Source organism: Gopherus evgoodei, chromosome 3, assembly GCF_007399415.2.
Source record: "Gopherus evgoodei ecotype Sinaloan lineage chromosome 3, rGopEvg1_v1.p, whole genome shotgun sequence".
Taxonomy (NCBI): Eukaryota; Metazoa; Chordata; order Testudines; family Testudinidae; genus Gopherus; species Gopherus evgoodei.
Genome location: NC_044324.1, coordinates 152,829,656 through 152,857,101, shown reverse-complemented (window position 1 = coordinate 152,857,101; position 27,446 = coordinate 152,829,656). Strand labels below are relative to the sequence as shown.

At 42.0% G+C, this 27,446-nt stretch overlaps 1 protein-coding gene across 2 annotated transcripts in view; it reads right to left on the bottom strand.

The window, feature by feature from the left end:
• The window catches only part of KIF26B (kinesin family member 26B), a 458,615-nt gene that overhangs the window by 231,992 nt on the left and 199,177 nt on the right, over positions 1–27,446 (bottom strand). The gene's annotated exons all lie outside the window — the stretch shown is intronic.

The window sequence follows — 27,446 nt, the reverse complement described above, 5'->3', positions numbered from 1 at the left end:
TGTGGGGTTCATGTGTTACAAAAGTCTTACAGCTGCATCCAGATTTCCCCAGCACAGCTAAACAGTACATTCAGTCACTCTCAAGTACAGTGCTAGTGTTTCTTACATGTCTCACTCCAGCCCTCTCGCTAGGGTGCTTTCTCCATTCCCAGGTATGGCTTGGTTCTCACCCAGACACATCAGGGGCTCACTCCCTCCATCATTCTCCAGCCTTTAGTTCTGGACTCAGAGAGCCGCAAAGTACCCGCCTCTGCTGCTCTCACTCTTCACCCCTTTTTGGGCCTTGGCTCTCTAGCCTGGATAAGTTTGTAGGTGACTCCCGACTGCCTTCCAGTCTTGTGCTTTCAACAGCCTGATCTGGATCCAGGGCTCGCCAGGGAAACTCTCACCACTCTCTCCATGTTGGGCACTCCCTTCCCGAAGCCCTCAGCTCTCACCCCCAGCTCTGCTCTGCAAACTGAGCTCACCTGCCTCAGAACTCTGCTTTCTGAACACCACATCACCACCTTGTCTCCCAGGGCCACCCCGTCATCCTCCAGTCATTACACCAGCTAGGGCATAGCTGGACTGGAACAGGAGAGTTGGGCCTGATTTCACTGAAGGGGCAAGCTACCCTGTTATAGTGGGTGCAAAGATTACCATCCTGTGTTCAATACCATAGGGTTTTAGGGACATTTTTACAGAACTCTTTTGATATCATCCCTATTATCCTACAAGACTTTTCTATAAGGTAAGGAAAATATCAGGGGCAGCTAGAAGCCTGGGCCTTCTGGCAGTAAGGTGGGAGTTCTAGAGGTGAGACCCACATAGGAAAAAAAAAATCAGAGTATAACTTGTGCGTTGCTCTGGGGAATCAGTGTATTACAGGTTACCAGGCTTTAGGACTGTATGGATTAGGGCAGAGCTATTCTGGTGGCTCATCCTGACAACTAGCACAGATGAATCTCTCAAGAGTCTCCTCAGGGATACAAAAGAATGGAGTCTCTCTCTGAGACAACAGAAAGCAAGAGAGAAGGATGACCCAGTTCTGACAGGAAAAATTCTAAAAAAAAAAACCAACCCCACAAGCCAGCTCAGGAAGGAGGTTGGTCTAAAGACATATGTTTCCATAAAGGTGTTATAGCAGGTACCCAAAGGAAAAGAATATGGGGAACAACAGTGGGAAATTGGACCCAAACCAACACATGATCATTTTTTTGCAGTGCTTAATCAGCCCTGTGGTCCCTTTCCAATGCATGTCAAGACAGTAAGTGCTGGAGATGAGTTGGACTGGGCAGATCCACCTGGTCAAGAAAACATGTGGTAAACAACCTGGATAGGTTCCATATCAGATTAGCAAAAGAGAAGCTCAAATGATTTGGCAACAAGTATTGTTTTGCACACACCAGTATCATCTTTGTGTTTCTCCAACCATGCAGTGTGCAAATAATTGGCTGTTTGCAAACAAAGACAAGGAGGAAATGCTGAACTTAAAGCAATAAATTAGTATTTGCTGCTGGATTTGTGTGTATGGGGGGGGGGCCTTGTATGCCAAGTGTTGTGCTGAAGTTCTTGCCCTGTGCCCCTTCCTCCCTCACCCCACCCCGCTTTTCGCCTCCCCAAGGTGGCTGAAGTAATATGGAAACTGGGGTTGTGCTAGCAATTTCACAGCAACCTAAGAAGAAAAGAGATGACAGGCACTACCATGCTTTTCTCTGCCAAGACTGTGGGAAAGGGTATGAACGTTTTCACCACACTGATTCCAATATTAAAAAGATTTGCAGTAGAAATTAATAGCCCTGGGAAAATTAATTCAGACATCTAACTTTGTGGTCTTTTTTCTCTAATACTATAGCTACTAGAACTCCATCACTTGCTCTGATCATTTGAGAAGCTTTTACACTTAATTTGCAGTTAGCACAGGGCTAGATATTGAAATCCTCATCTTTTACTCAGCCCTCACTCAGACAAACTCCACTTGAAATCAAAGAGTTTCCCGGGTAAGGACAGAATAAAAACGGAATAAGGACATCATGATGGGGCCCATATCATTGGAAATCTGGACTGATTGCTCATTCGTAAATCAAGCCCCTTGATAAAAAAATCAGTTATGGAAGTGAGCACAATGACGTCAGCTAACTTACCCTCAGATATTCGGCAATCGTTGCTTGATTATAGGGTATGGCTAAAGCCCATACATGGAGGTTAGATTAAATGACCCTTGGGTCCCAATGATTCTATGACTATTGGATCCATTCTAGTCTGCTAAAAATCTGATTTGGGCCAACATATAATAAGGCATATTTCAGTATTAGAAACATTCCCATATGAATAGCCTATCAAACATTATTACAATATACATGACTATTGTATGTTACATGAGTTATACTGTAAGATGAGAAATATTTTCACAAGTTAGACCAATAGGCTAGATTCACAAAAGGACTTAGCTGCCACTTTAGGCTCCTAAATCCCAGAATCAGACCCCACTGTGATTCACAAAGCCCCTGCTCAGCTGTCCCTTAGCCCTGCAGGGACCTAAACTTGCCAAATACCTAAATTTTTGCTGCAAAAGCACCCTAGTGCCTGTGTTTCTGCCTCTGGACTGCAGCTCCATGCTACGTGTTTGGACATCTAAGCCCCAGAGCAATGCACAAACCAAGAACAGACTAGTGCTCCCTCAGCCTAACTTGACTGTGGGGCTCAATCCGGCAAAGCTTGCCTACCAGATTGGGCCCCTGTAGAGGAGCTCACAAAATGGCCTGGGGGGCAGGAGAAGAGGATTTCCCTCCCAGTGATTAAGGCTATGGCTACACTACGCAGCTTTTAGCGACACATCTGTGCCGCCACAGTCGTGCCGCTAAAAGCCATGCAGTGTAGCTGCTGTTTGTTGGCAGGAGAGCACTTCTGCCGATAAAACACTGTTCACATCAGCACTTTTTGTCGGTAAAACTTGTCATTCAGGGTGTGTTTTTTTTAACACCTCTGAACGACAAAAGTTTTGCTGACTAAGTGCCAGTGTAGATAAAGCTTAGGCTACTCACCTGGGCTGTGAGAAACACCTGGTTCAAGCCCCATCTCCACCTGAGGAGTAGAAGGGATTTGAAAAGGGATCTCCCACCTCTCAGGTGAGTGCTCTAGCCATTGAGCCCTGGGATGTTCTGATGCAGAGTTTCCTCAGTCTCTCTTGTTGAAGCTGTTCAACTGTGGATTAAATAATGAAAGATCCCTGGGGGGAACTTGAAAATGACTCTCTATTCACGTGGCTGGAGCCCTCACCTGCCAGGTGGGAGACATAGGATCCAGGCCCTCTCAGCCAATGACTTTTAAAAATCGTTTCTCCTCAACAGAACAGCTTCAACACGAAACAGTGAGGGAGCCCCACATCAGAATAGCACCAAGCCCAGTGGCTGGGGCACTTTCCAGAGAAACAGCACAGCCTTGTTCAAATCCCTTCTCTCCCTCAAGAGGAGGCAGGACTTGAACCGGGGTCTCCATAGCCTAGGTGAGTACCCTAATGACAGGGCTAGAAGTTATGAGAGCACTTCTCTTCTTGCTAAAACAGCGTAGGACAACATGGGAGGCAAATTTCAGAATCAAAGGCCCCTCACTGACAATGCCCTGCCAGCAGCTTTGTGCCATTTAAACCAGGGCAGCTGTCAGCTCAAGTGCCTAAGCTGCTCTCAGTTGTCATGATACTGAGAAAGGAGACAGGCAGTCTCTCAACTAGTCAGGTCCCAAACAATTTAGGCCACACATTTTCAAGTCACTAAATAATTTTGGGTGTCCACCTTAAAGAGGTCTGATTTTCAGAGCCATCCAGATACTACATTGATTGGTGGCAGAAAGATGCAGAGTGGGGGTACGACATTTTGTGAAAAGCAGGCCCCTTTTATTTGTCTCAAACTGTGCACCAAAAACTGGAGCTCTTTTTTTAAATAAGTTGGCCTAGGGATTTACACGTCAAACCCAATGCTCAGAAAGCCAGGCACACTTGGGAACACATGTGTAATGTGCTGCTTCTGGGAGAGATCACTAAGCCAGCAATCATGCATTGCAAGCCACTGCATTCCTTGCAATACTCTTTGGGTTAGATTGTGCCTCATCCTTACAAGGGCGCATGGGGGAAAGACATGAGAAGCAGGCCAGATGAACAGCAAAGAGCACGCTTTTCCATCTTAAGGGATGTTGCATAATGACACTCCACTCCGCGCAGTTAACTACTTTACATTTACACTAGAGATGGGTCTGAGAAGTAAAAATTAGACCTGGATGTAAACATTCCTAAAGTTTAGGGATGGTTAAATCTAGAGTTTTAGTCCAGGCCCATTTCAACTTTCTACTTAGGATTGTTTCTTTTTGGTTACAGAGCTGCCAATATACCTCATTCATATTCTCTTGTTAAACAAGCCTGATTGTTCTCACTCCACCATTTTTAGGCTTCATATATTGGTTCCAAAGGACTATTATTTCATAGTGTACCCGGCTGTTGCTCTTCTAAAAAGGGATTCAGCAGCAACAATGTCCTAGCTGTCCATGCCAACTGTTAAGTCTCAGTAGACAGCTTGTTGATATTGTTTTGGCAGACTGTCAGCTTTATTGTTGCATTCATTGAGGTTAGGGATCAGCATGATGCTATGCTGTTGTAGTCCAAAGACTAAAAAGATAAAAGGGACTGCCTGCACATTATCACAGTGTTCTATGAATGAGATCAGTCCTTCAAGTAAAGATGTTAAAGATAGCAGTTGCCTTGTGTCTGCCATAAAACCCACTATAATTAAGGCTTCTACACTCTGATTTGATTCAGACTTGTAGAGGTCTTCTGAATTTCAAATCCTCACAGCGCAGTAAGAAACCATTTGAAAGGTCTCCTTCCTTGAAATAACGATGCTTAATTCTTGATAGCTAAAAGAGAAGCATGATTTGTCCACACTGGCTGTATCTCAGCCAAAGACTTTGCAAGACACTGCAACTGAACCTGTGAAGTTTCTCGTTGCATTTTATGTTAAGGAACGCTTCACATAAAGTAGCATTCAGATTTGCTGGGAGCCAACCATGGAAAATGTTACTTGTAGAAATAAACAAACATAAAATCTGAAATCCTGAATCTTCTTAACAGACCTATTCAGACAGTTCATTCAGTCCTCAGATGCACAAGCATGGCCAAAGAGAAGGGAATAGGAAGCATATACATGCTTCAAAGGACACAATGGATGTATGCTGTAAGACTAGACCCAGCACAAGACTACTAAGTTCTAGTATAATGGGGTTTGCTTTATAACATGTTACGTGACATTTTGAGAGCAATAATATAGTGAGGGAGCCCTCTGCATGTTTCAGCTTGGACATCTAAATGTGCACTTTCAAGGAGGCATATACAATAGTGCTGGAACACATTTGTCTACAGCACTTTCAATGTTTCTGTGTTTGACAGATACAAAGCCAGCAAGGGATAAATCAGATTTTGCTACAAATTAAAAAGGAATTTTGTTTCCAAGAACATCTGGTATATATGTGAGTAAGTGCTGTGCTGCTAAACAAAGAGCTGGCATAAAGAAAAAGGATGAGATCTGTTTTCATTTAGAATATTGCCCCTTGGAGCTAACATACTGTATAATGTGTTTGGGGTTTAAGTGTAGTTATTTGTTAGGAAGAAAAAAATAGGCATCATTTTTGGAGATTTGAGAATTGCATTTTATATTAGATCTAGAGAGAAGCCTGAATCAGAACCCAGATATGAAATCTGCCTTCCTGAACTATAGGAAAATTTGGATCCAGACCACAGGTAAAATTTTCAAAAGCACCAAAGACTCATTTTCAAGAGTGACCCAGCCTCGTATAAGCCAAAGTTTCAATAAAAGTCAACATGACATACTCATAATGGCTACATTCACTAAGGGGATATTGCAGTACTCTTCTGCCAAATGGAATTCATAACCCTAACCTAGCTACCTAAGCTACATATATAATACACAGGGAGAGATGGGCATCTAAGAATGGAATCCACAAAAGCCAGCCTGTTGAGCTGCTTAAACTACTAACCTGTAGGAAATGCCTACATCCAGCCTGGAGAGAGGTACCTGTGATCCAGGGACTCCCTTGGTACCAACTGGCAAAGGGCACCAGGAGCGCATAGGGTTATAACAGAGATCCCCTGGGTCAAATATATGCATAATTGTTCACTGAAGGGTGGCATATAAGTTCTCTACCAAGAGCCAGTAGCCCACTGGTCACCATAAACGCTGTAAAATGTACGTACGGGTAATATTTAAGGATTTATGTATTTCTACTGAAAATTATGGTCTTAGGATCTCGGTAATTAAGGAAAGTCACCAGAAGATGACAAACCTCAGAGATATTCCTGTCAGGCAGAAGGTAAGACACCCATTTCCCCATCTGGCCATTTGTGTATTGTATGCCATATGCCTATCTCATACTTAGCCAAGGCAAAAATCTACAAGAACGGAAATCTACAGAATGAAACAGACAGCAGGAAGGTGCCCTGTTTATTTATGAATAAAGATAGGCAGTTCTGGCATATCTTGGGGTGCAAGGAAATATTTGTCCTTCATCTAGGAGGAAAGCAGACAGCATGGTTGTCTCAAGAAAGGAGGGACACAGTCAAGTCTGGCTTTAAAGCACGGCAAGGATTTTGGGTGAGCAATACTCTACCTAGACATGAGATTATCTTGTTAATTAAGTCCAGGCTCTAAAATGAATGTTATGATTTTATTAGGGCTGTTGATTAATTGCAGTTAACTCACACAATTAACTCGAAAGAATTAATCATGATTAAAAAAATTTATCACGATTAATCACAGTTTTAATCGCACTGTTAAACAGAATACCAACTGAAATTTATTAAATATTTTTAATGTTTTTTCTACATTTTCATATATATTCTGTATTGTAATTGAAATTAAAGCATATATTATTTTGTATTACAAATATTTGCACCATAAAAAGTTATTAAGAAATAGTATTTTTCAATGCACTACAGTACTTGTGTGAGGTGAAATCTCTTTATCATGAAAGTGTAACTTAAAAAAAAATCTACATTTATGTTACTTAAATGTACTCAAACACAAAACACTGTAAAACTTTAGAGCCTACAAGTCCACTCCATCCTACTTCTTGTTTGGCCAATTGCTAAGACAAACAAGTTTGTTTACATTTATAGGAGATACTGCTGACTGTTTCTTATTTACAATGTCACGTGAAAGTGAGAACAGGCATTCGCATGGCACTTTTGTAACTGGTGTTGGAAGGTATTTACATGCCAAATATGCTGAACATTCGTATGCCCCTTCATGCTTCGGCCACCATTCCAGAGGACATGCTTCCATGCTGATGATGCTCATTAAAAAAAAAATGTATTAATTAAATTTGTGACTGAACTCCTTGGGGGAGAACTGTATGTCTCTTGTTCTGTTTTACCTGCATTCTGCCATATATTTCATGTTATAGCAGTCTCGGATGATGACACAGCACATGTTCTTAAAACGAACATGTTCACAGCAGATTTGACAAAATGCAGAGAAGGTACCAATGTGAGATTTCTAAAGACAGCTACAGCACTCGACCCAAGGTTTAAGAATCTGAGGTGTCGTCCAAAATCTGAGAGCGATGAGGTATAGAGAATGCTTTCAGATGTCTTAAAAGAGCAACACTCCAATGCGGAAACTACCCACCCGAACCACCAAAAAAGAAAGTCAACCTTCTGCTGGCGGCATCTGACTCAGATGATGAAAACAAACATGCATCAGTCCACTCTGCTTTGGATAGTTATTGAGCAGAACCCATCATCAGCATGGACACGTCTTCTGGAATGGTGGTTGAAGCATGAAGGGACATATGAATCTTTAGCGCATCTGGCACGTAAATATCTTGCGATGCCAGCTACAACAGTGCCACGTGAATGCCTGTTCTCACTTTCAGGTGACATTGTAAACAAGAACCAGGCAGCATTATCTCCCGCAAATTGTAACAAGACTTGTTTGTCTGAGCGATTGGCTGAAGTAGGACTGAGTGGACTTGTAGGTTCTAAAGTTTCACATTGTTTTATTTTTGAATGCAGTTATTTTTTGAACATAATTCTACATTTGTAAGTTCATCTTTCATTCTAAGAGATTGTACTACAGTACTTGTATTAAGTGAATTGAAATATACTATTTTGTTTTTTTACAGTGCAAATATTTGTAATAAAAAATAAATATGAAGTGAGCACTGTATACTTCGTATGCTGTGTTGTAATTGAAATGAATATATTTGAAAATGAAGAAAACATCCAAAAATATTTAAATAAATGGTATTCTATTATTGTTTAACAGTGCAATTAATCACGATTAATCACGATTATTTTTTTAATTGTTTGACAGCCCTATATTTTATTTTATATGTAATCATTTATTTCCAGCACTTCTACTTGCTATCACTTGCATCCATATGCTTTGATAAACAAAATTAAACTTGATTTCACTATGAACATATCTAAGTGCTGTGTGTTAAGTGGAACAGTGATCTGAGGTGAAACTGGAAAGCTAGAGAGTACTGTTTCTATGGAAGCAGCAAATCAGTGAACAGTGACAATGTCCAGTGAACCAAAGTCTGGATACTCCAGGTAGAAGCTCAGAAGGCTTGAGAGTTAAGGTGTGCCAGTCTCAAACCGGCAGAGTAACAGGAGGCCCTAGGAGGCCTAGAGGGGAGTGCTTGTGTTCCCATGGACAGTGAAGTCAGGGAACTGACCCCTGGCTGGTACAGACAAGGCTTCCTCATGCTAAGGGCGGGTGGTAGCAAGGTACCTCACAACCCTGGTCCCCCCATTGAGCAACAGAGTGCCAATCTCTACTTGGGATTCACAGGCATGAACTCTCTCCTGGAATTAGGCACCTAAGTGGGTCAGCCCTTTTCCAAGAAAAGCTGAGGAGGAAGATGAAGTGCTGCCCCTCCTCATAACCTTTGGCCCACTGGTTAGGGCACTCACCCTGGATGTGGGAGACCAGGATTCAACTCTCAGCTCTGCATGAAGCAAAGAAGAGATTTGAACACCAGGTCCCCACTCTCAGCGGAATACTCTAACCACTCAGCTGTGGAGTATTCTGGGGCAGATTTCTCTCAGTATCTCCTATTGAAGCTGTTCTGCTGTGTATAAATAATTATGTATGTAAGTTTACTCCTGGGGCCATTCAGTGCCAAAAAAATTAAAATTCTATGCAAAATGTTTTAAAATTCTGCAAATTTTGTCTGTCAAAATAACATTACATAAAAACGCCAGTTTCAATTATTTTTATAATTTATTTCAAAATACCTGTCAGCAAGTATGTTGTAACAATACAGACATACAAAAATTCTGCCAAGAATAGAGAGTTAAAGAAACCCCTATGGCAACCCAGTTCCTGTTTCTCAGTCCCCTTCCGCCCCCTCCCTAGAGCCCAGCCAGGGGGCCAGACACCCTCCTCCCAAGTCCAGCCATGGGTTCTCCTTTGCTTAGATATCTGCACCTCCTTCCCCCAAAGTCTAGTTGCAGGGACCCCAAGCCCAGACATCTGTCCCCACCCAAGAGCCCAGGGATCCAGAGGGAGAAACAGCCTGATGTTCAGTCCCAGGCTTGCATGTAGTTTCCTGCCTGCTGCCCTCTCCTTCCTTCAGGGCATGCTGGGAACTGCAGCTGTCAGGAACCCTTTAGCTTCCTCTCCCCCCACCCCCTAAGTGTCTTCTATGTGTAAGCTGGGCTTTGCTGGGTCCAGTATCCCCTAGTGGCAGCCAGCAGCACCTTCGGTAGAAGGGGCAGGGGCTTTTGGCCCCCACTTTTGGGAAGGCTCTGCTGCTCCTGAGTTAGGCTCGTAAGTCAATTAGGTGTTTCAGTGCTTAGCATAGCAGTGCGTAAATACCTTTGAAAATTGGGCCAAAGTCACTTTTGAAAAATGGAACTAAATTTCCTAAATCATTTGAGCCAGATTTTCAAAGGTAGTCAGGCATTTAAAGATGTAGATAGGTTAGGCACCTAACTTGCTTAGGCACTTTTAAAATCCCACTTAGGTGCCCATCTGTATTTTAGGTGCCTAAATATCTTTTAAAATCTTGCCTTCGGGCCAGGGGTGGCTCTATGTATTTTGCCGCCCCAAAAACGGCAGTCAGGCAGCTTTCGGCGGCATGCCTGCAGGAGGTCCACTGGTTCCGCGCCTTCGGCATACCCGCCACCAAATTACCGCTGAAACCTTGGGACCGGCAGACCTCCAGCAGGCATGCTGCCGAAGGCAGCCTGACTGCCACCCTCACGGCAACTGGCAGGCTGCCCCCGCGACTTGCTGCCCTGGGCATGCGCTTGGTGCGCTGGTGCCTGGAGCCACCGCTGCTTTGGGCACTTTTGAAAATGTTACCCTAGAACTTTGTGACTTTCGCATTTGCAATGATCCTGATTTGCAACTTTTAATTTGAACACATCCAAAGATGAGGGAAAAAGTTTGGGCCACACTGGAACTTGATGACTTGAACCCATCTCCAGTCATAGAAAAAGAAAAAAGACTCCAGGGTCCTCTCCCCTTACCATTATTGTTATGCAACAACATGTTCTGCATTATATAAGGTACAAAATGAAGATGGCCCTCACCCCCAAAGAGCTTATTCTCCAAAAGATTTTGCCTTGCATGGTTTGGGATGTAAATATTCTGAGTAGCAAACCTTGACCCAGGTAACGTCGTCTTGGAGTATATTATAACTTCACATAATATTCTTGCTAAATATCAACTCTTGCAAAGAGAAAAGATAAATTGTAGCATTAGAATGACAAATGTGGTCAAACTGGAAGTGACTGAAGCAAATCCTGGATCTCCTGGTCATTCAACTGGGTTCAGTGGGATTGTTCATGTAAGTATGGTGAGTAACATTTGACCTTTATGTCTCAAATAAATTTTGTTTAAAAGTTAATTCATCAACCCCATCATTTGAACTCATCTGGGAAAGCCGCAGCCATGTTCTCAAGCTTTCATGGAAACCTGCCAACTCCTTTTGCCTTAGTTAGGCTAATATATATTCTCTTAGACAATATGAGACAATGATTAATCCTATTGACTCAGGTGTTGCTATCTTATCAGACCACTCTTCGCACAGGTGAACAAAGAGAATCTTATTCAAGGGCTTTTCACCCGAATTCCCTTCACTTGTGTTAACTGAACTCCACTGATGCTACCTTTTCCCAGCACACCCACATGCATTTCTTATATTGCAGCCATTTAAAGGAGGTACCCAGTACTTGTTGGAGGCATTAGTCTGTGCTGTAATGTTGCTCTGCAGCAGACAGCATGCTGGTTGGCTCCTGTGGATTCTCTGGATTTCCCAGTGACAGGAACCAGATGCTACCGTAACTGCACAAAAATGGTCTTTTACTATAAAAAAGGCTCTTGAAGGACTTCATTCAGATTTTATGAGCCATCAAGTGAAACAGCTGTATAGTTTTTGCCATAATTTCATCCCAACAATTTCAAAGCAGCTAGCACGAGTAGAGAGAGCTACTTGAGAATTTTTCAACAGCCGTTCTCCCATCAAAAAATGTCGATTCATCAAAACTCAAACTGTTTGCAGAAAAGGGTCAGTTTTGTGTTTTTCTTTTTATGTCAAGAAATTAATGTTTAAAAACAACTTTTGAAATTATTGAAACATTCCATTTTGAAAAAAATAATCTGGTTTCTTAAGCTGAAACAACTATTTGTTTCTAAATTTGGGCTAAATGACAGTATAAAAACACATTAAAAAATTAAAATGGTTGAAATTGAAGCAACAAGTTTCAAAATTAACAAAATGCTTCGATGGACCTCCTGAACTTATTTTTTTTTCAGTTTATCAATTCACAAAAATATTTAAGATTTCAAAATTTCATCTCATTTTGAGATGGGAACATTTTTGAAAATCTTGACTATTTTCCTGTTCAGCTCTAGCCATGGGCCCCAAAACCTTTTCCCTCGCAATAAAGTGTTATTCAGTTTCAGTCTAGGTTAACTTTCCCTATTAATTCATACGTCAAAAGATTAGGATGCTCCTTTTTCACCCAGTCTGACCTGCTAATATTCCCAGCAGGCACCAATCATCTAAGCAGACTGATATCTCTAAGCCGAGAGACAGATGAATGAAATGAGGGGCTTGTGACCTCAAGAGCTTATTTGATGATATAGACTGAAATACTTTCGGAAGCACAGAAGGGTGTCTAGAAGCAGACTCCTGTCACAGCAGTCTTAACAGAGATGGAAAGCTTTGATGGGCTTTCCAGCCAAAGACCTACCCCTGCCTATTAAAAGACAAAAATGGAAGTTCCAGACAATCGTTGTGAGAAATGCCGCATTCATTACTACACTTCGCAAGAATTACATGGTTTATGTGGTAATGATTTCTAGATCTACAAGCTGATTAAAGAAAATACTTTATTTCAAAGCAGTATTATCTTCCAGCTGTGTGAAGCATTTTTGGCCAGGAGATGGGTCAATAGAGCTACTGTTCCTCATCATTGGATCTTTGAACCATAGATGAGTTTTGCATCTTTTTGCTTTATTTCTCCTCTCCTTATCCCTTTTTCTCTTACATTTCTAATACATGACACTATACAAAGTGTGCATTTACATTTATGACTCACTGTCACCAACTCTCAACAATTTATCATGAGTTTTGCGATACGTAGTGTTTATGTTACTGCTTCAGGAGTCGTGATTATCTGAGATTCTCAGATTTCCTTTTTAAAGTAGGTTTCTAACCCTCATGAATGTGGAGAAAAGCTTGAAAATTTAAACTCTGAAGGCTCTAAGACCTGGGGGGCAAATGCAAAGATCTGAAAATTGAAATATTAATCTCACGATTCTGGGTCTAATTCATGATTTTTCATGACTTGGGGTATGCAATACTAATGTCTACACAAATTCCTGCTTTGATTACTTAATGGTCTGATACTGTGGTAGAATGCCAGATGCTAAACCCTCATCCTTCTGTTCAGGTCATCCTGTTACCAGATACTTGAACTCTGCACAGAGATTAAGAGATATTTTCCCAAGTCACTGTAGGTGGGACCCGTAAGGGCACGTAGGTATTGCAATGCTGAGCGTCCCTGGCACCTAACTTTTAGGTGCCTAGAAAAAGAAATAATCACAGGAAAACAACATCGCAATCCACAAACGAAGTTAGGTGCTTAGGCTCCCCGTGCAATGAAAGGGGAGAGGTAGCCACCTAGAATATGACCCACACAAGCCAGCGTGCTAAGAGGAGAGTTGCCTAAGTTAGTGTCAATGGAAGATGCCAACCAGAGGGGTGGTCTTAAGCCCTGCCCCTCTCATGAAGATAGGCCCTTAACTGTGGGCTGCAGGGAAGCGCTTATTTCTACTTTCCGTCCATGAACTGGAACCAGCTGTCTGACTGTAGGTGGCTTAACTGTTCCTTGCAGGCATGAGTTAGTCATCTGCCTGACTCCACACAAAACAGCAGCAGAACGTGGAGGCAGTGACTCCACACACCTAATTAGCCCAGAATTTAGAGCACTTACCTAGGACATAGAAGACCCTGGCTCAATTCCCCCTTCTGAATCAGAGGGGGAGAAGGATTTGAACAGGGGTCTCCTACCTTTCAGGAAAGTTCTCTAATCACTGAACTATGAGAATTCTGATGTGGGGCTCCCTCCATCTTTCTTGTTGAAGCTGTTGCACTCTGGATAAAGAATGGAAAAGTGACTGGACCAGGGAGACTGGACCTGCAGGCGGGGTCACCTTGCAGGTGGATATTCTAACCACTAGACCACACAGTCATTCTCACTCCCTCTGGCCCAAAGACTAGTAAAGTATTTATCCTCAGCAGAACAGTCACTGGGCATTTTTACCACTGCCCCACCCACTATCACCATCACCTCCCCTCCTCCTGCCAGATTTTGAAAGGGACCTGAACTGGTTGGCATGCTTAGAGGCTGCCTACCAGATTGGGCCCTGCTCATGACTTGGGCAGCTGAACACCTATCTTATGGGTCACTCTGGGGCCCACAAGATAGTATACAGTGTTTTTATACTAACTTGTTCTAAGATACTTGTTCACAAATACCGTGACCAAGAGATGCAGATACTTTTACATTTTCACCATGTATCTTTTCTTCTATGCATTACTTCAGATATTTAATGATTACATCTCTTTGGCCTTTTCCCATATAAAAATTCAATAAAGATGAGTTCAGAGAAGAAACTCAGATACACACCTTGTTCCTTTCTAATGCTCATTAGCCAGCTCTTTGCTCCTTCTCTATATTTTCCACTATTATATTTGCCACTTTACCTTTTCTTAGCTTGCAAGGAGATTCTGTACTGCTTTCATGCTTGCAGGGAAGCAGATGGCAAGGCACCTTTTCCCCAAAGTAAATTCTCTGAATACTGTGTCAAACCAGGGACTCCTCACTAATTGTCATCTGCCCTTGTTCCAAAACTAAATTCACTCCTTGTTTAGATACCTGATGTAGCCAAACACACAGACTGAGCTAAGGGTTTTGCAGTCTGCTGCCTGTACCACTGAACTTTCATTGCTCAGCTGCCATCAAGATAACAATGTGGCTGGAATCTGCCTGTGATAGTAGCACTACAGAGATTATCATGTATACCCTGCAGTTGCCCAGGGAACAAGAACTGATTTTGTTCCAAACCTAGATTTGCTGCAAGCCACATAGGCAATTCAACAAATGATCATTTAAAAAAAATTGTCTTACAGTACTATTGTCCTTTTACATTTTAAAATCATGTTGAAGAGACAGATACTTACAAGCCAAGCTGGCAGTAGTCGGGCTAATGTATAATTGTTTTTTTTAAATACAAAAACTTCGCAATTTTAAGGGGCCACCAGTTCTTCCCGAGCAATCTCAATGGAAAGTCATCCAGCTGTTGAATGGATTGCTCTCTTAAGAAAACATTAAGATTTTAGGCTTGTCTATACTTAAAATGCTACAGACGCACAGCTGTGCCAAGTAGCACTTCAGTGTAGACATTATCTATACCTGGGGTTCTCAAACTAGGGGTTGGAACCTCTTAGGGGGTAGCGAGGTTATTACATGGGGGTCGTAAGCTATCAGCCTCCAACCCAAACCCCGCTTTGCCTCCAGCATTTATAATGGTGTTAAATATACAAAAAGTCTTTTTATTTTGGATTTATAAGCTCGAGCCTAAAATAATCTAGTGTTTCTTTGCTGTTATTTATTTATTTAAAGGGGCAGGTGGAGAGACAAAAAAGCCAACTAGTGTTGTTTGAATTTACTGCTGCAGATAGTGCAGCCACATCAGCTTCCTCCCCCCCTCCCCCCATTAGCCAAGATATAGACTCTATAAATCAGATCTTCTCTTGTGTCGAGCTTTAAGGGAAGTAAGAAACATGCAAAACAGTAAATCATCCTGAGGTCATCTGCACTGTGCTTGGCAGTCCTGACTGTACTAGAAGTCAGAAGATTAATGCTGTCCACTTTTATTTTCTCTGCCCTTAGAGTAAAAGCTAAGATTAAGCACTAGGAGCCTTATGTAACAGGTGTTGAAGGATTATTGAATCTATTGCTAGCAATTTTTCTTAATGCATTTATCCATTTCAGGAGACAGTTGGGTTGCGGGGGGAGGACGGGGAGGGAATAGCTTCACTTCTTTTTCTCTTTCTCTCAAATTAGCAGATATGGAGTCTTGAGGCAGCAAGCATTGTGGGACCAAATCAAAAAAAAAAAAAGCATCACTAGAAATCAGAGGGCCAAATCAGTCATAATTTCTCCCCCATGGAAACCCATTGAAATCAATGGGGCTGCACAAGGTGCAAGTGAGGGTAGAGTTTGACCTACAATTGCCTTAGCATGGTGAATGGAGGGTAACAGGGATGGGGAGCACAGAGATTGCACTCATCAGATGCTCTAGGGCAGAGGTTCTCAAACTGTGGTCCGCACACCACAAGTGGTCCTTCAGCTCCATTCAGGTGGTGCGCAGATAGTTCCCGCTAAGGTGTGCACCTGGGCGGCCGAACATGAGAGAATGAAGGGCAACCTACCGAATAGTGGAGCAGTGCAGGCATGGCTCTACTAATTAGGTGCCTGGACGCTGGAGAAGATGCACATGTAAGGTGAGGTGGTGCCGGGGGGGAATAGGGGGCAGGTGGGTGGGGGCAATGGAGTGAGAAGAGGAGGTGGGGAGATTTGGGATGTGCAGGGCTCCGGCGGCCAGAGAAAGAGGTGACTTTCCCCAGCTACAAGACTGTGGCTGCAGGGGAGAGATGATCCTGCTTCCCAGCCTCAGATCTGTGGCTGCTGTGGCAGGGGAAGAGACCTCCCCACCTCCTTCCCAGCCCCAGCTCGGTGGCTGCCACCCTGGGGGGAGAGAGGGAGAGACCCCCATCTTTCCCCAGCCCCAGCTTGGGGGCTGCTGCAATGGGGGGAGAGAGGGCACATCCATCACATTAGAAAGGTAAGACTACTAATATTAAAATATGAGTTGTGTGCTTTTATTTGTAGAACAAAAAATGCTAATTATTATTACTTTTTTTATATAGCGCTTTTATCCAAAGCACTTTACAATAGTTAGCTAATGGTACAAACATTTGGAAAGACCATTAAGTGGTCTACTGAGTCCCTCAGCAATTTTCAAGTGGTCCATGAAAAAAAAAGTTTGAGAACCACTGCTCTAGGGTAGAACGGTCAGAAATACCTAAGGGATTTAGGAGCAGGAGTCCCTGAAAATCTTCCATTGGTTTAGCAAATCAGAAAGACTGTAGTTTTGTTGAAAGATTAATGATCTCTGAAGGCCTCTTTTGCAATCAGGTATTGCTTTTCTACACAAACTACGCTTATGTTAACTCTGCACAGGAGTTGCAGCAGGAATAAATTTGGTCATCACGCTCATGCCTCTGAGCCTCTTAACTGTAATAACAGGCAATTGATGAGGAATTAATATACAGAATAAATTTAAACTATAGTCCTTACATTTCAGAAATGTGGAATGAAGCTCATTGCTAAACACAGAATCTAGAATGCTTTTAGGCTACTCTTTCTTACTGATAGGAGGTACACAAGAGCCAAAGCTTCTAACACACCGTGCACAAAGACATTCAATAGATTAAACAGATATTTGAGTTACCTTTTGCATTGTAGTATAATCAGGTAGGAAAACATTTAAGTCATTGATTGAGGTCTTGGGGAGACGGCCAATATTTGCTCACTATCTGGCAGAGTCCCCCGACACTGAGAACGAAACCTTTTCACGGATATGTACATAAGAAAAAGCATGTAAGAAAACATTCCTTCCTCAAGCACAGTGTGTTCAACTGAAAAAAAATATATACCAGCATGTTAAAATTAGTGGGACAAATGCATTCCAGAGGCAACCCCACTGACTTCATTTATATGTGAAATTAAAATACACAAATTTGAAAAAACAGAACAACAATTCACACAGACAAAAGTAAAGGCTGTAACTAAACAACAATTTCTCAACATGGGTGAGAAGAAGTAACCTTTCTGGCTTTGAGGCATGTGCATTAGAGGCAGTAAATATAATAAATGATGCCCAGGTAGCCAGTTAAAGATTTTTTTTTAAATCTTTAGTGTTGTGTTTTCTCCTTGTTAAGAGAGTGTCCCACAGTCTATTGAACCAGTTGCTCATACGAGGAATTTGGGGATTATGCCATTGGGCAGCAATAGAAAGTCTCACAGCTGTCAAAAGAAAATGGAGGGAATCAGTTTTTTCTAATGGGAACATTGGTATCAACACTCAGCAGCACTATGGACGTATTTACATGGGAAAACCCAAAATCAGACTAGCTTGCATTTTGACCATTTCACTCATACATTTAGACATATTATTACTTTTATTGTTAAAAAATGTACTTCTGATACTGTGGCAGGTGCAAAAATCAAGAATCACAGTCCTTTCAGGCATTTCCCAAAAGCAGGCACAGCATGTTTCAATCCCACTCATATCTGACTAACATATTGGTCATAGATTGGAACTTTAATTTTGCTGCTCAATGGTCAATAAATCGTTCCTGGATAAATGTCTGTTACACTGTATAATGAATCACTTTCTAAATAAATTACTGTTAAAGGGACCCTCTGACTACTGTCAGCCCAGAAATACATATTCCTTACATTAAGGTAAATTCTGTGCATTCCTACAGGATTACTTTGATCCCTGGAACATGCAGAGAGGTTATCATCCTTTAAGGAATGTATAATTTGGGGCCTAAACAGACTGCATGTCCCTTTGAGTACAGCATTATTATACAATCAGGATAAATGAAACAAACAGAGGAGTAGGGTTTTTTTTTTCCTTTTGTGTGTTGCCCAGACCCACTTTGAAAATTCTGTCTGGAAGGCAAGGACCATAATCTATTATTTTAATTTGTAAACAAATTCGAGTCATCTGCTGCCAATATAGAATGTCCTAATTTAACATGGAGTATCAAACTATTTGTTTATCTTTCTAGCAGGAAGCCAGGTTAAGTATCACAACTAGATTTCTGACTAGCACTTAAATTTGTATTCCTTTTTTTGAGTTATTGTTTAGTTACAGTTAGTAATGGTGGGTGAACTTCAAAAGATTTCATGGTTTCATTCAGATAAACACCCCAAATTTTGGCTGCTTATCAGAACTTTGTGCTAAACTTGTTAGATGACGGCCTAGCTCTGTTCCCACGAAGTCAGTGAGAAAACTCCCATTGATTTTAATGCGATCCAAGCTAGTCCAAGGCCTACATGGATTTTGAAAATTCCACCTGCTGAATCTGCAAACCTGGACTAGAAACAGAGCAAGGCAGCTTCATGTAGACACAGGCAGAAACCAGAATTTCCATCCTGTAAAAGATTTGGCATTTCCCGTTTTTTTAATTTTTTATTTATGGGTTAGTTTGTTCGTTCCACATTGGAATGAAAAGTTAGAAATGCAAATTTTTTCATGGAATGGAAATTTTAGAAGAGCTACATTTTGGAGAAACAAACTGATTTTTTGGGAAAATTTCTGGTTAGCTCTGGGCTGGCTTCCGAGCTACCCAACTGCCCTGGGGGGGGGGGGGGAGGAGAGGGAGAGAGACAGACTTCCTGGAGACATGTGTAGCCCATGTGCCTGCCAGATATGCAGCCTGTGGAGCTGGGCAGTTATGAACTCACCAGATGGGTATCCCACAGAGCTGGACAGTCCACTTCTCATTGAGAAGATAAATTTGATATAATTGGCATTATTGTAACCTAGTGAGATGATTTCCATGATTGGAATTTAAAAATCACCAGCTATATCCTGTTTAGGAAGAACAGAGCAAGTAAAAAACGGTAAGGGGAAGGTTACTTAGAAGTGCAGGATCTTAAGTACACATGGATCAACATGCTAACTAAATGCCCAGCAAGGGAACTGGTGGGGGTCTGTTAGAGACCACCGAGTCCAAGCAAAGAACAGGAGGAGTTACCTATCTGTAATTGGTTGTGGGGATTTAATTTGGTAGAACTCATGCAGCCAGTCATAAAACATCATTAGATAATTTTCTAACACAAAAAGGAGTGCACCCAACAATGAAGTTACTCTATTTTGGACCTCATTATGATGAATACATCACTGGACTTCAAGTTGGCAGTTGCCTACAGACCAGTGTTTATGACCCATTTACATGCAATATGGGCAAACACAGGACAGGCCCAACCAGTAATACATATACTTAGTGCTTCAAAAAGGCTAGTTTCTCAAAGCTGAGGAAAATTGAGTGAAGTTGATTGGGAGGAAAAAAATTAGATAGAAAAATGTGAATGAGAAGTGGGAGTTCTTTAAGAAGAGTCTATTAGATGCCAAAAAGCCATAATTCCCACAATAAAGAAAGAGGAAAACTTTGGCTGAAAGCCCATCTTCGTTCACTGGCGCAGTGAAGGCAGCCATTAGAAGTAAAAAAGGAATATATGACAAATGGCAACGAGGGGTGGGGAAGGGGAGAGAATAGATAGCAACTGATATACATTAGAGGTTAGGAAGTGCAGAAAATCGATAAGGGAAGTTAAAGATATCAGGGACAATTCCATGGCTGGCAGGGCTAAGGACAATAATAAGGAGGGGTTGTTTGGTTTTTTCAAGTATACATTAGAAACAAAAGAAATTTTATCAATGATAGAAACACATTGCTGGATGGAGATGGTAAAATTATTATCATGATGCAGAAAAGGAAGTATTTGGAAAGCAGGATGATTTATTCATAGCATATTAGGGATAATGAAATATATTTCAGTCTATTAGTAGCTGAGGAGGAGGTTAGATCACATCTACTAGGGGTAAATATTTTAAATTGACATGCCTGGATAACTTGCACCCAAGAGTCCTAAAGGAGTTGGCTGAGGAAATCTCTAGCCTACTAATGTTAATTTTAATTCATCTTGGAATACCAGGGAAATTCCACAAGACTGCTAATATTGTGCCAATATTTAAAAAGCGTAAGCAGGATGACCTGGGAACTTTAGGTGGGTTTTGCCCTGCCCAGCAAATGTCAAATAATGGAAAAGCTGATACAGGATTCAAAGGATAAAGAATATGAATATAATTAATATCAGTCAGCATGGTTTGTAACCATGTCTTGTCAATCAAACCTGATTTTCTTCTTTAATGAGATTACAAGTTTGGTTGATAAAGGTAACTGTGTAGGTTGTACATACATAGACTTTTGTTTGGTGTTTGATTTAGTACATATAACATTGTACATATAAACATTTCTGATTGAAAAATTAGCACTATAAAGTATCAATAGGGCATATATTAAATGGATTAAGAACTGGTTAACTGACAGACCTCAAAAAAGTAGTTGTCAACTGGAATTCATCAGTAAACCGGCGTGTTACTAGTGGGGTTCCACAAGGATTGGTATAATGACTGATTATTCAACACTCTCTTCAATTATATGGAAGTAAATACAAAATTACTATTGATTAAATTTGTGGATGCCACTTTGGTGGAGTGGTAAATAATGAGGATGACAGGGCAGTCATACAGAGAGATCTGGATCACTTGGTGAGCTGGGCCAAGTCAAACTAAAATGTGCAAATGCCTATATTAAACAAAATTCTACATCTAGGAGCAAGGAACGGAGGCCATGGAGGAGCACCTCAACGTAAGCGCCATATGCAAAGCTGTGGCGAAATGGGCTTATGCAATCCTCAGATGTATAAACAGGGGAGTAATGAGCAGGAGGAGCAGGTGATTTTACCTGTGTATATGGCATTAGTGAAAATTGATACAGGAGTACTGCATATAGTTCTGGTGTCCACAACTTAAAATAGACACTGAAAAACTGGAAAGGGTGTAGTGAAGAGCCACACAAATTATTCGAGGGCTGGAGACAATGCCTTAGAGAGAGAGAGAGAGAGAGAGAGAGACTTGGGCAGTATGCATACTAGGAGCACCTAACCAGTATAGGAATATTGGTATACTATACTGGCCAGATACTGCTGGTGTGGCTACAGATATACCAGCAAAGCAAGACTTCATACTGATACTGTCAAACAATTCCAGGAGAGAACCAAGATATAAAGATAAAAGCATGACTTTGCCAGTGGAACTGCATCTACATTAGGATCTTCCACTGGCACAGCTATGTCAACCAGGGATCGCAGCTCTGCACACCCCTGACCCTCATAGCTATGCTGACAGAAGTCTGCAGTGTAGCTAGGATCCGCAATCTGTTCAGTTTATCTAAAAGAAGATTGGGAGGTGATTTGATTACACCATTTAAATACCTTCCTAGGGAGGAAATACTGGGTACAAAAGGGCTCTCTATTCTAGCGGTATGCCCTTCTCCAAGAACCAATGGCTGGAAGCTAAAGCCAGACAAATTCAAACTGGCAATAAAGCACAAATGATTAACACGGAAGGTGACCAACCCCAGAACAAACTACTAAGGAAAGTGGTGGGTTCTCCATCTCTTCATAGTTTCAGACCAAGACTGGATGCCTTTCTGGAGGATGTGCTTTAGCCAAACAAGCTATTGGGCTCAATACAGGGTAACAAATATAATGGCATGTGAAATATAGGAGGTCAGATGAGAAGATCTCATGGCCTGTTCTGGGTTTAAACTCTATGAAACTATGAAGCCCAGGTTGGGAAGCATCCCAGAGTGCCTGGGAAGCCAGGGATCCTGGGGGCCAGTCAGCCCAGCATCCTACAAAAAGAGCACCTGGGCAGATCAGGGGAGCTTCAGAGCCAGGCAACTGGCAGCTCACGAGGTAGATAGCCTAGGGATCCCTGGGCACTGGGCAAATTGGCAGGACAAGGTAGTTTTGCTGGAATTATGATGTTCTCATGTAATGTTTTGATCCCGTCAAATGGGAATTTCTTGGTTGTGTGTTTGTCTTCTATACTTCAATGCAAAGCATTTCAATCACTCAAAGGTTCACAGAATGTTGGCAGCCTGTAATCCCACACAATGAAATGGTGAGAAATGCGTGAATTTTCATCTATTTTCTCCCCAGCTTCACAAAGCTCTGCTTACCAGTCCTTCTGATGAGAAGAGAAGTTATTTTGTTTTCACAGAATATTCCTACCCTCCCAAAGACACCATTCTTCACATTTTTCAGGAAGTTCTTCTGTCGTTTCAGCTCTCTTAATATTCCTTCTTTTCTAATTACTGAGCACAGGGGCTGGAATCTAGCCTTGAGAATTCTCCCGGAGGAAGAAGGTTAAGGCAAACAGCCAGTGGAACTAGCCTCTGCACCAGTCACCAGCCAATCCACAATACAGGGCATACAGAGAGAATCTTGGTGCATGATGGGAAAGGAGGTGGGTGGGTGGAATACACCACTGGTAGACCAGTGTACAGCTGGTGTATGGTCACCTATGATCCATTGCCACCTTTCTTAAATTACAGCAGCCTCTAGGCTGCTTAAATTCATGTCAGAGCCAGAGTAACAAGAATCAAGAAACTGCAACTGGCTCTTTGATGGCCACAAATACCCCACTCCTGCTGCGTCAAGTGGGTCTCAGCACAGGAGACAGTCTGGCTCATAAGCACTCATTTTCAAAATTGGCCTCTAATGCTCCATGCCCAGTGCCTGGGACTGACAAGCTGAGAACACACAACTCACTGCTAAATCAAAAGGTACTACAGGTGCTCTTCACCTCCGAAAAATCAGCCTGTAGATCCAAAACCCGAGGCACCCAAAATTAGAGGCCACTTTTAAAAACGTAACCCATAACTTTTCAGGCTGACTGAGATCCTTGTGATTGCAGATCTCCCTGCTCTGGCTTTAAAGTAGAAATATCTGTGGAAATGATTTACAGAAGTTTTTAACTTGCTGCCAACACTCCCACTGACAGACCGTTTATGGGTTTTTAATCCCAGTAGTCCCCATTTTTCAGTGTGCACGTGACGTGTTAAGGAGAGGAGAGTGCAAACAGTGGCTGCATTTGTTAACATGCATTTCTTCAGATGCCCAAAATACAACCCACAATGTAACCATTGGATATAGCTTGGTCAATGAATGAAAGAGAATTCTGTTAGGAACTGCGTAGTTTGGACAGCAAGAAACTAAAACATGTATTCATCTAAGCCTCAAAAAAATAATTCCCCTCAAAGCTGTTGAGGTTGGCACTTTCTTTTGACATTTGATACTTTTAAAGCCTTGTCTACACAAGGAAACTGAAACATTGCTTGAAATAGCTGTCAGCAACGGGTGCATCTAAACCAAGCCTCAAAACAGTTTAAAGAGGTACTGTCAACCTGAATGATCTGCAATTAGCCAATTTCAAAAAATTCGAGTCTCCAACAGCATACTCTTCAAACAGCACATACAGAATTGGATAAGGAGTTTCTGCTGACCTTATGGAGTTTATACTCTGTCTTTCCCAACAATGGAGAGTGTGCTGCTGACCCAAAGTAAAATGAACAAACATACTCTGGCCCATTCTTTCTCCCCTTCCTTTCCACTCTTATGCAGATGTCTGCTGCCAAGACAACTCTCTCTTCGTTTCAGTTTCACCTTTGCTGCATTTGGGGAAGAGTATGCCTATGAGCTCCCCAAAGCACAGTATTACCAAACACAGGCATTCAAAATCCTGAGTCAGGACCCCCAAAATCATGACGGTTGTCTTACAAGTCACAACATTTTAAAATTAACAAACACTGGATTCTTTTCATTTGCCTTCTGGTTTTTGAGGCTTTAGGGTTCATATTTCAGTCTTTTCTCCACTATCAGGAAAGCTAGGAACATACTTTTCCCACTCCCTTCAGGGATAGCTGCATTTCTCATAATCATATTACAGCTTTAAGAAAAACTACCAAATATCATGAAACTTGTCATAAAATCACAAGAGCTGACAAATCTAAAAGCAGAGCAGGAGTATCATCGTCACTTATGTGTCTAATAAACGCACTCAGTACTAGTGCTCAGAATGGGCTTAAACTGCAGCAAGGGAGGTTTAGGTTGGACATTAGGCAAAAGTTCCTAACTGCAGGGTGGTAAAACACTGGAATAAATTGCCTAGGGAGGTTGTGGAATCTCCATCTCTGGAGATATTTAAGAGTAGGTTAGATAAATGTCTATCTGGGATGGTCTAGACAGTATCTGGTCCTGCCATGAGGGCAGGGGACTTGACTCGATGACCTCTCGAGATCCCTTTCAGTCCTAGAATCTATGAATGAAGATGACCTTCTGAGCTGTAACTAGCTCAAGTGCCTGTGCTTTTTGAATAACAGCTCAATGGATATTTTAAGAGGGGGCTCATCAAATATTTCCTCCCTTAAGCTCCATATACTCTGTGTAAAATATAGCCTACAGAAGGGGAATGGATTTCAATAGCAGAAGGGAAATTGTTCCAACTTCCCCTTTGAAGTGGTGCAGAAGTTTAAGGTGTCGCTTTCCCCCCAGTAGTCCCTTCAGCACACTACTGCATCCGTTCCTCCCCAACCTGTCAAACCAGAGAGCCATGCAGAGTGCATGTAAGAGAAAGGGTTATGAAACAGGGTTTTCCAAGAGAGGAGGCAGCTGGAAACTGGAGCACGTTCCATGCTGAGTAGCTGCTCATCTGTTACATGTGAAGCTAGGGGTTTTTATTATCATTGTCCTCCCAACAAAATAAATATTTAAAAATCTGAACATCTCTGTATCTTAACTGAAAAACATTTCCTGATGCATCTGTGAGTGTGGCCTCTGCCTACTCCTCACACAACCTTGGTCAGGCATAGAAAATGATCCCCAGGGCACATTTTCAGGCCCTTTTCAAGAGTCCCTGCTCTCCAAGTAGGCTCAAATAATCAGAATACAATGACACCAGGGTTTCAGTATGAGCTTGCTATACTCAAGACACTATTATATTTCCTGGCCAGTGACAGAAAACAAACCCTTACAACCATACAATAGCTACAGCTGTTACAGTTTTTTCACATCTCAAGAGAAATTGGCATTCAAGCTTTTACTCTCCTCCTGAAAAGCAGCAGGGTCGGTCCCTCACACAAGAGGAACCCACTCAGTGCAAATACGGCAAATGAGGAGCTGGATCGGACACTGGTGACACACAAACGTTGGGAGGGACCACTGGAAGATTTGGTACCATCCCTCACTGCTACCATCCTTGCTGTTCCCTTAATATTTTGAATGACTAACAAGGTTGCCTACAGCTCTACATGTAAAGCTTGGATATATAATGCAGAGCAGGGAAGGTCAGATGATCATGTGAAGCCTTCTATCTGAAGGAGAACAGAGATTAGTCCCAGAAGTTCCCCCCTGCCCATCATAGGCTCAGCTCAAGTCCCACAGAAGTCAATGGGCGACAGAAGGGCTAGGGAGGCTGGCTCTAAGATAGGTCTTGCTTGGTTCTTATTGATGCTTAGCTCTGTCATGCTCCTTTGGCCTGCTGGAAACTCCACGAAGAGACCAGGGAGGCCAATGCTAGGAGGTGGTTTTCCTCCTCCTGCTTGTTTTTGAGGAGGCAACACTGGCATGTTCCGCTGCCACAGTTGGTGTTGACATTACCCAATAAGAAGTTGGTGCTAACCCTATCTTTCAACCCACCATACATGGGCCACATGTGAGACACAGCATGTGATAAAGACCCAAAATGAGTGCCCCCCCAAAAAAAATTATTCATGCAGGAAATCTAAAATGCTGTGGGATTGATGTCTTTTAGTGTAAACAACTCTTCCTAAACTGCAGTTTCATTAAAGTTATTTACTCACAAATGAAGACAGTAATGTAGTGAAGAGACACTTAATTTGCATGGAACACAGGTAACTTTGAGATTAAAATTAGTGATGTCCCTTAAAATGAAGGGACGTTTGGTAGATTTAACGCTAGCAGCTGATAGTACCTCCGACTGAATGTCAGCCCCCTGACCCAGACCATTGTTTGGAATGCATTATTTATATCTGCATTATCTGTCTGGTGGTTTCTGAGTTTGCCAGCACAGTACTTTTGGCAATTTTCACTTTTTGTTACTATAGAATATTCGCAAACTTGCCCACGGCAATTTGGATCTAACATGAGCACTGGAATAGCTGTTGTGTAGTAGTCTGGCAAGTGACAATTCATGGCAAGGATTGGGGTTCTGGCCTTTTAACTGCTTGGAAGACCTGTCCAATCATTAACATGACAGTCACATATAAGATGATTGACAGGTCTCCAAGCTTGTAGAAGGCCAAGAGTCATTGCAGTCTTCAGAGGGCTAGCAGTTGGTCTTGGGCTAAAATTAGTGCATATCACTGTCATAATAAGTGCTAGTTAAGAAGATCAGAAAAGATAAGAGCTCAGCTGTTCTCAGCCTGCTCCAATGCTGTTTGTTTCTACCTGAATTAAATTTAAAAGTTCTTAACCTGGTGTGTGCTTCATCCTAAAGCATTTCAGTCATTTATTTCAATGAATGAGGTTTTTACATCCAAGTATCCTTGAGAGACTGTCACATTCCAGCGTGCAATCAGACTAGTGAGCGGTTGTGTCCACCATGTGACCTGTAACCCTGGTGCCTCACAATGCTTTGTTGTTGTAAGTTCCAACCTGAGCCGCTCCCAAACAACTGTAGATCACACTCTGAGCATCTGCATATAGCTGCAATGCTGGTCTAGAAACAATGATGCCAGCAGCCTGTCAGCAACACGCCAATCACACTGTGGCTTCCACCAGCCTTGGTTACTAGTTGCAGGGTGACCCAACGCACGGCCAGTACTGAATTTTCCCCCAAACATGTGGGTCTACATTGTCCAGCCCTCTTCTGCACAATTCAGATATTGTAGGTCTGTTACCCTTGAAAGGGGTCAATATTCAACAGCCTCCTACTTGAACTGAGTTATCAAACAAGTCAGTTTAATCAGAACTGATCCAGTGTTGTGCTTAAAGAATAAAACAGTTCATTTAACTACAAAGAAATAGATTTTAAGTGAGTACAACTACAAGGTATTAAAGTCAGAAATGGTTACAGGAGAAATAAAGATAAGACATCTTCTAGTAGCTAAAAATTAAAACTAGACTCGGTTCAAGGAAAATCCTCACC